The sequence below is a fragment of the Cervus elaphus genome, chromosome 7 (assembly GCF_910594005.1).
Source record: "Cervus elaphus chromosome 7, mCerEla1.1, whole genome shotgun sequence".
NCBI lineage: Eukaryota > Metazoa > Chordata > Mammalia > Artiodactyla > Cervidae > Cervus > Cervus elaphus.
The window spans coordinates 47,843,591-47,850,904 of record NC_057821.1 but is presented as its reverse complement, the minus strand read 5'-3'; positions in this window follow the sequence as shown (position 1 = coordinate 47,850,904).

Here is a 7,314-nt window from a genome sequence, read left to right as displayed (position 1 = left end):
GATGGGATAACAGCACCCGTAATAGGGCTTCGCTCCTGGCTCTCTAAGTGGTCCCTCCTCTCTCCTTCTCCCAGGGCGGGGGGGGCGGGGGGGAGGCGGGGAGCTTGGGCACGCTCACCCTGGAGGAGAGGGTGTCCTGTGGGTGTCTGACACTCCACCTGTGACCGTGCCCATGCGAACATGGCATTGAAAACCAAACACCAGGACAGGTCAGGAGAGATCACGGAAGAAATGAAAGGTCTTTTTGTTTTCCCGCTTCTTGAACAAGGGGCCCTGCATTTTTATTTGGTGTGGGGCCCAGGGAATTGTGCAGCCGCTCTGCCCTTTGACTCATAGCCTGGTGCTTTTATTGAATAAATGCACAGACTTATTTGTCTGCATTACAGAGTGCTGTTAGCACATAAAAGAGGAGATAATGGCACTCGTCTTTGCTCTTTTATTTTCACTCCCAGTATTAGCATTCTAAGATCATCACTCTCTTGATGTACCAACATTCTTTAATATCTATTTGGCAAAGAAACAAGGCATTCATCCTGGAATTAAAGGTTAACGTGGTTAAAAGTTATGAATTTTCCTTTTGGTGCAGAGTTTAGCCATAGTACAGATTCTTAGTGTTTCTTTTTATGATCTTTCCATTTAAGGATGCCCAAGGGTTGGACGAATGTACTATTTTGAGGGAAAAAATGCATAGAGGTTTAAAAAATTCTTCGGACTTCCCTGATGGTCCAGAGGTTAAGACTCTGCACTTGAAGCACAGAGGGTGAAGGGTCAGTCCCTGGTGGGGGAAGTAAGATCACGTATGTCTCTTGGCATGGCCAAAAAGTTTTTTTGTTTTTTTTTTTTTTAAATTTTTTATTAGTTGGAGGCTAATTACTTCACAGCATTTCAGTGGGTTTTGTCATACATTGATATGAATCAGCCATAGATTTACACGTATTCCCCATCCCGATTCCCCCTCCCACCTCCCTCTCCACCCGATTCCTCTGGGTCTTCCCAGTGCACCAGGCCCGAGCACTTGTCTCATGCATCCCACCTGGGCTGGGGATCTGTTTCACCATAGATAGTATACATGCTGTTCTTTTGAAATATCCCACCCTCACATTCTCCCACAGAGTTCTAAAAAGTTAAAAAATTAAATAAAATAGAAAAAAAATTTTTTAATTAAAAGGTCACTTTTTCTGAAATAAATTATGCACACTTTGAAGGGTGATTGTTTTTTAATACTAATTTGATATATCACAGATCAAATGGAGTGCCCCAAATAGGCCACAGCACATTGACACATGTAGATAAATAAGTCCCCCAGGCTCGTGGTCATGGAGCCCCCACCAGGTGACTGAAGCCAAAGTGGTCCTAGCTCACAGACCAGCTTTGACAAACTCCTGCCCAATCCATTGGCTTAAGGCAACCGGGTTTTTACTATATTTCATCCTCTTTCAAGGGTCTTAAAATTCTGGTATTTGAGGCAGTTGTTTTGGGAAGATGAGGATGGAATTGTCTAGAAGAAATTTTATTTCATTTATTCCTTAGAGGGGAAGGGGATATAATGAGTAGAGATTTCTCTTGACGAAAGACCTACATTAAGGAAATGGTATATTTGTGCTTTTAAAAAACATGTGTTTTTTTTTTTTTAATAAAAACATGTTTAGATGGGTTCATTTTTGAATTATTTTGATATTGAGATTTATATTAGAAGTTCATATCTTTCTTTATTCATTGGTCTTCAGGGAAGAAGGCAATGACATATGAGGATTCTTGGTTATTCTTGCTTCTTAGGCAGCTGGGCAATAATTCTTGATGGTTAGGTAATTCAAAACCTTATGAGTGAACTTGCAGTTGATATACACCGCCTGCCTCTCCTCCCAGAGTCTGTTTCACTCTCCTAAACATCTCCTTCATCAGCAGGGGCAGGAGACTGGAAATGAAACGCGAGCCCATGCAGGGGCGCTGGGAGCCCCTCGCTGTGGGATCTGGGGGAGCTCTGAGGGCACTCAGTGCCCCCGTGGCTATTAGAGCTGTGACTTCACGGTGGCATGCAAGCAAGACCCGCGAGCAGAGAGCCGTCACGCACGCTAATGAGCCTTTGCACAAATAGATTCCCTCTGCTGGACTTTGAAAATCTGAAACGTTATCTCTGATAAAAGGAAAGGGTTTGTTTACCTTAGAGGAACTGAAAGTCTCAGATGATGAGGAGGGATTTTTGTTTTTTGAGGGCTTTTTATCTGATATCACAGTAATCACACTAGCCTTGTTTAGGCTGGCTCTGAGCCTGTGGTTGTCATTCTGGGGTTGGAGGAGGGTCTGAGGTTTCTCTCCTCCATCGTCTCTCTGCCTCCATGAAGAGACCAGGGTGGAAGCTGAGGGCGGGGGCCTCAGGAAATAGGGAGCTGGGACCCGGCAGTTGCCCTGCTGAGCACAAGGTCCCCTCCCTCCCTCACGATGCTTCAGCTTCATGTACTCAGTCGCTCAGTCGTGTCCGACTCTTTGTGACCCCACAGACTGTAGCCCCCCAGGCTCCTCTGTCCATGGGATCTCCCAGGCTCCTCTGTCCATGGGATTTCCCAGGCAAGAATACTGGAGTGGGTGGCCATTCCCTTCTCCAGGGGATCATCCTATCCAGGGGTCGAACCTGGGTCTCCTGCTTGGCAGGCAGATTCTTTACCCTCTGAGCCAGCAGGGAGGGTTCTTCAGCTTTAGGGAAGTACTGTGAGTCCAGCCTTCTGTCATCCCTGAGACTGAGACTGGATCTTGTTCCCACCCTGTGCCTGAGGGTGGCAACAGTCCCTTACTGGGCTTGCAGGCCAGTTAGTGTTGTAGCCACGCGTTCCGGGAAACAAACTCACTCAGAAGGACAATGTAGATGGTGGAGTGCAGTTTGTTACAGCGGCGGGCCCAAGACAGAGTCTCCTCTTAGCCAAGGACCCCAACCAGCTTTTGTGAAAAGCTTACATACCCTAAGTGTACCTGCTCAAACCCACCTCCCCAAATTCCCTGAAACTAGTCTAAACAAAGGAAAAGAAAGATACAAAGTTAACCCATGATTTGTATGCCTTAAACCCATGATTCGTATGCCTTAAGCCTAGGTAGTTGACAGTGGACAGTCATCAATAGGCCTGTGGTCATACCCCAATGAGCATAATAGAATTTATGATTCTATCTGGTTACACAGACAATTAGGGTATTCTTTTAGGCTATGGAGAGTCTAGGTATGAGCCCTGGGGTTCTTCCATCCGGCGGACCTGGTTTTCCAGTCTGTGTGTTCTTTCCATAAATACTGGGCATAGAGCTCCGAGTCCACAGTCTGGCCCAGGATGGAGTCCTGCTTTCAAGAGGGAGCCTGTTCCGTCTGCTTCCTCCTTCATTAGGACTGGAGGGTGGGGGGCTGGTGCCACGTGTGACCAAGAGAAGCTTGGCTTTGGGTTCTGGAGGCAGGTGTGTGGAGAACTTTGTATTGGAGGAGCTGAGTCCTTTCCAAAATCGCTAAGCGGCATTCAGAGATATTACGGTTGGGAATTCCCTGGGGGTCCCGTCGTTAGGATCAGTGCTTTCACTGCCATGGGCCCAGCTTCAATCCTGGGTCAGGAAACTAAGATCCCACAAGCTGCGAGTCTCGGCCAAAGAAAAAGAAATTATGGTTTACTGTAAAGTACACATTTCACAAAGAAGTTTTGGGATGTAATCGCTGTTCTTTCACCAACCAGCTAGGACTTTAGACAAGTAATGTAACTTCTCTGAGTCTTAGTTTCCTTATCTGTTAAAAAGGGGTTCTCTAAGCTTCTTCCCAATAATATAAATCTATGTCACTGGTTCTATTAGGAAAAAAGTCATTGTCATCGCCATTAGAGATACTATAGAACTAACAGAGCATGAAGAGAAAAATTGAAAATACAGTTTTGTGTGTCTGCTTGTGTGGTGTGATAAAGACTATACCTGGTTTTTATCCTCAGTCTCTGGCAGGACTTCAAAAACCCTTGGAATTTCCTGAGACAAGAGTGTTTTGTTATGCTAATGAAGCGGCTCTGGGTGGGCCCCCAGAAATCTTCCATAGCGGGACTGGTCACCAGAAAGCCCACACAGTTAGTGTTGGAACTTTGTAAGTTTAAGGTCTACAATGTGTTGATTTGATACATTTATATATTGCAAGATGATTACCGCCAGGGGTGTTAGCTGACATCTGTATCCCCTTATGTAGTTACCACTGCGTTTCTGTGATGAGAGCTTTTAAGACCCATCCACCGCAAGGAAGATACAGCAAGCCAAAAAGTATAAAAACTCTTCTCTCAGCAGCTTTCAAGTGAATTTCAGTATTGTTAGCTGTAATCATCCATGCTGCTCAGAAGAGGGACAGAAGGTAATCTTAACTAGAAACGTGTACCCTTTGACCCATAAAATCTCACCACTTCCCCCAGTTCCCAGCCCTTGGCAACTATCACTGTACACTCTGTTTCTCTTCCTAAAGCTTAACTATTTTTCTGTTAATTATATGTTCCCGTTTGTTTGACCCTATTTTCTATTACTATTTGTTGACTTTAAAAAATGCACAATGTGAGAGTTACAAGCTAAGTTGCATTTGGGGCAAAATGAGGACTGCAGCCCGGGAGACAGCACCTCAGATGGCTCTGGAGAGGCAGTGGGGAAGGTCAGTGTATATGTGTGATTTTGGTGAAGGGGAATCCATGCAATTAAGCACGTATTTGTCCAGAAGGTTTCTGCCGGTCTCTGAAACTTTGCTAGTCACGAGGAACAGTCGTCATGATGAAGGATTTTAGTGCTTTTCTAGATATGAGGAGATACAAGAACTGGGCTCATAAAAGCAGCTGCTGAAAATACCTATCTGAAGACCTGTCCTGCCAGTCCCCCCGCGGCTCCTGCCACCCCAGCAGAGTGTCTCATTTCTGATCTCCACCCCGAGCTTACTCCGGGGGGTGGTGCAGGTCAGCAGCTGTGGCAGCACATGATTGAAGCCTTGTCGAGGTAGATGGCAAGTGCCAGGCTGTAGTTGACACATCTTTTGAAAACGTCTTACCTGCTTGTCTCAGCCTTGCTAAGAATAAGCAAGGATCTTGCTGGTCTAGACCAGGGCAGCAGGGGCCGGTGATGGAGGCCCTTGTACCTGAAGAACAGATCTCCAAGGAGCAGGTGTACTTTCTCCGTCACCTGACCCATTCAGAAGCATCTGGGTTATTGGAACAGCAGAATTCCCACATGCACAGATAAAAGCATTTGTTTAAAAAAAAAAAAAAAGGGCTTTGGACAAATTGATGTACACTCATTTCTTCCAATCCACAGACATCCTCCCAGGCGAAGACCACAGTCTTGGGGAGCTCAGGGTGTGGGAACTTCCGGGGTACCCAATGGCTGTGGTACTTCTATTCCTCCTCCACTGACCCAGCATCACAGAAGCAGGGATCACCCGTTTTAAAAGCATTTTCAATCAACCATGGTGGGCTGCTCTCCCACTTAGAGCTTTGTACCATATTTGGCCAAGGACATAGTCATTAACCAAGGGAAGTGATGGTTGGCTATTTGGGGCAATATGGAGATTAATTTGTGGGAAGAGTCATCACGCTCCTAAGTGTTTGAAAGCAGGCAAATCACCAGCAGAGTCTTAGGAGGCAAACGGCAAAGGGAAGGCAGCTGCGTCTACCTGCAGGGGGCCACACCTTCCAGCTTTTTCCATCTGATAAAAGATGTGTAACTGAGTCACTGTGCTATAGAGTGGAAATCAACACAACGTTGTGAATCTGCTATAGATCAATAAAATACATCTTTAAAATAATTTTAAAATTATTATTTATTTTTGGCTGCTCTGGGTCTTCGCTGCTCCACACAGGCTTTCTCTGGTTGCAGAGAATGGGGGCTTCTCTTGCGGTAGCTCCTCTTGTTGCAGAGCATGTGCTCTAGATCTCAAGGGCCCAGAAGTTGTGGTGCATGGGAGGGAGGGCTTGGTTGCTCCAAGGCCTATGGGATCTTCCCGGAGCAGGGATTGAACCCTTGTCCCCTGCATTGGCAGGCGGATTCTTAACTACTAGACCACTAGGGAAGTCTGGTAAAATAAATTCTTTTAAGAAAAGCTTTTCCCATGTAAAAGTGAAGCATCACGTAAGACACGAGACCAGCTTAAACTGGCTTTGCCTCCCTCAGTAGGTCTGTTAATCAAACCTTGAGTTATTGTACGGAGACAGCCCTGCAAGGCGAGAACTCAGAAACCAGGAAGCTTCAGTCCGTGGAACTGGAAGGAAAGAAACGCTGCCACTGGGGCCATTTGCAAAGCGAGAGTTCTCTCAACAAGGAAAATCTGGCTTCCAACAGCAGGAGTACCTCGTATGGGAAACCTGACCAGTCAGCGTCCAAGTTTGAAATTCCACTGTCTCCTTAGATTTCACCACTGGATCCAGGAGCCCTGGATCCTGGATCTCGGAGACAGATTTGAGAGTCTTGTGGGTCAAGCTTATGAAAAGGCTCTTTTCTCAAAGTTGGTGCCATAGAGTTGGCTTTTATGCAAGTTGGGCAACGAGCCTTTGCTTCATCCATTCCAAAAAGTGGTAAGTGCTCAGGTTTTATCCTAGATGTCTTAAAACCCAAGAAAAAGGAGAGTTCCAGTTCAGTAAAGATGATAACTTTGATTGTACGTGTAAAGAAACGGAATGATCAGATTGTAAATCTGTGGTTTCTCTAGTGCCTCCCAAAAGGACTGAGTGCCTTAGAAGGAAATTTCTATTGTAGTTTTTGGGCGTTGAATGCTAAAAGGAGCTAAAGTGGAACCCCATCGCTGGAGTGCTACAGAATCAGATGGAAGCGTCAGCGCCAGCGGCTTTCTGCTCTCTTGCTGTGAGACCCTCTCCGCATGGCCTGCTGTGCTGGCGGTCCACACGGGCGGGGCAGCCCCTCTATCGAGGCCACGCCGACTCCTGTGACTACGGAAACTCAGGGCCATCCAACACCTCTGCCGGGTGGAAGAGAAAGAGGAGGCTGAAAGGAGATGACAGGTAAGAACAGCATTTATTAGTCTCTGAAAAGCTCCCCACCATGGCCTGGCCCTCGTGAAGGAACCGGCAGGCCTCCACCCCGCTCTGTGAACATCGCTCCCTTGGAGTTTTCCATCTGCCTCAGAGCCGCGTCCTAACCTGCAGGCTGAATGGTTCTGTCCCCGTGCAACAGGGGATACTGAGGTCATTGTGTGGCTAAGTGCTGACTGGGGTTGGAAGCGATATGCAGTTTGCTTTAAAAAAAAACAAAACAAAACAAAAAAACATGATTTGGAAGCAGCTAATGTAATTGATGGAGAGGGAAATAGCAACCCACTCCAGTACT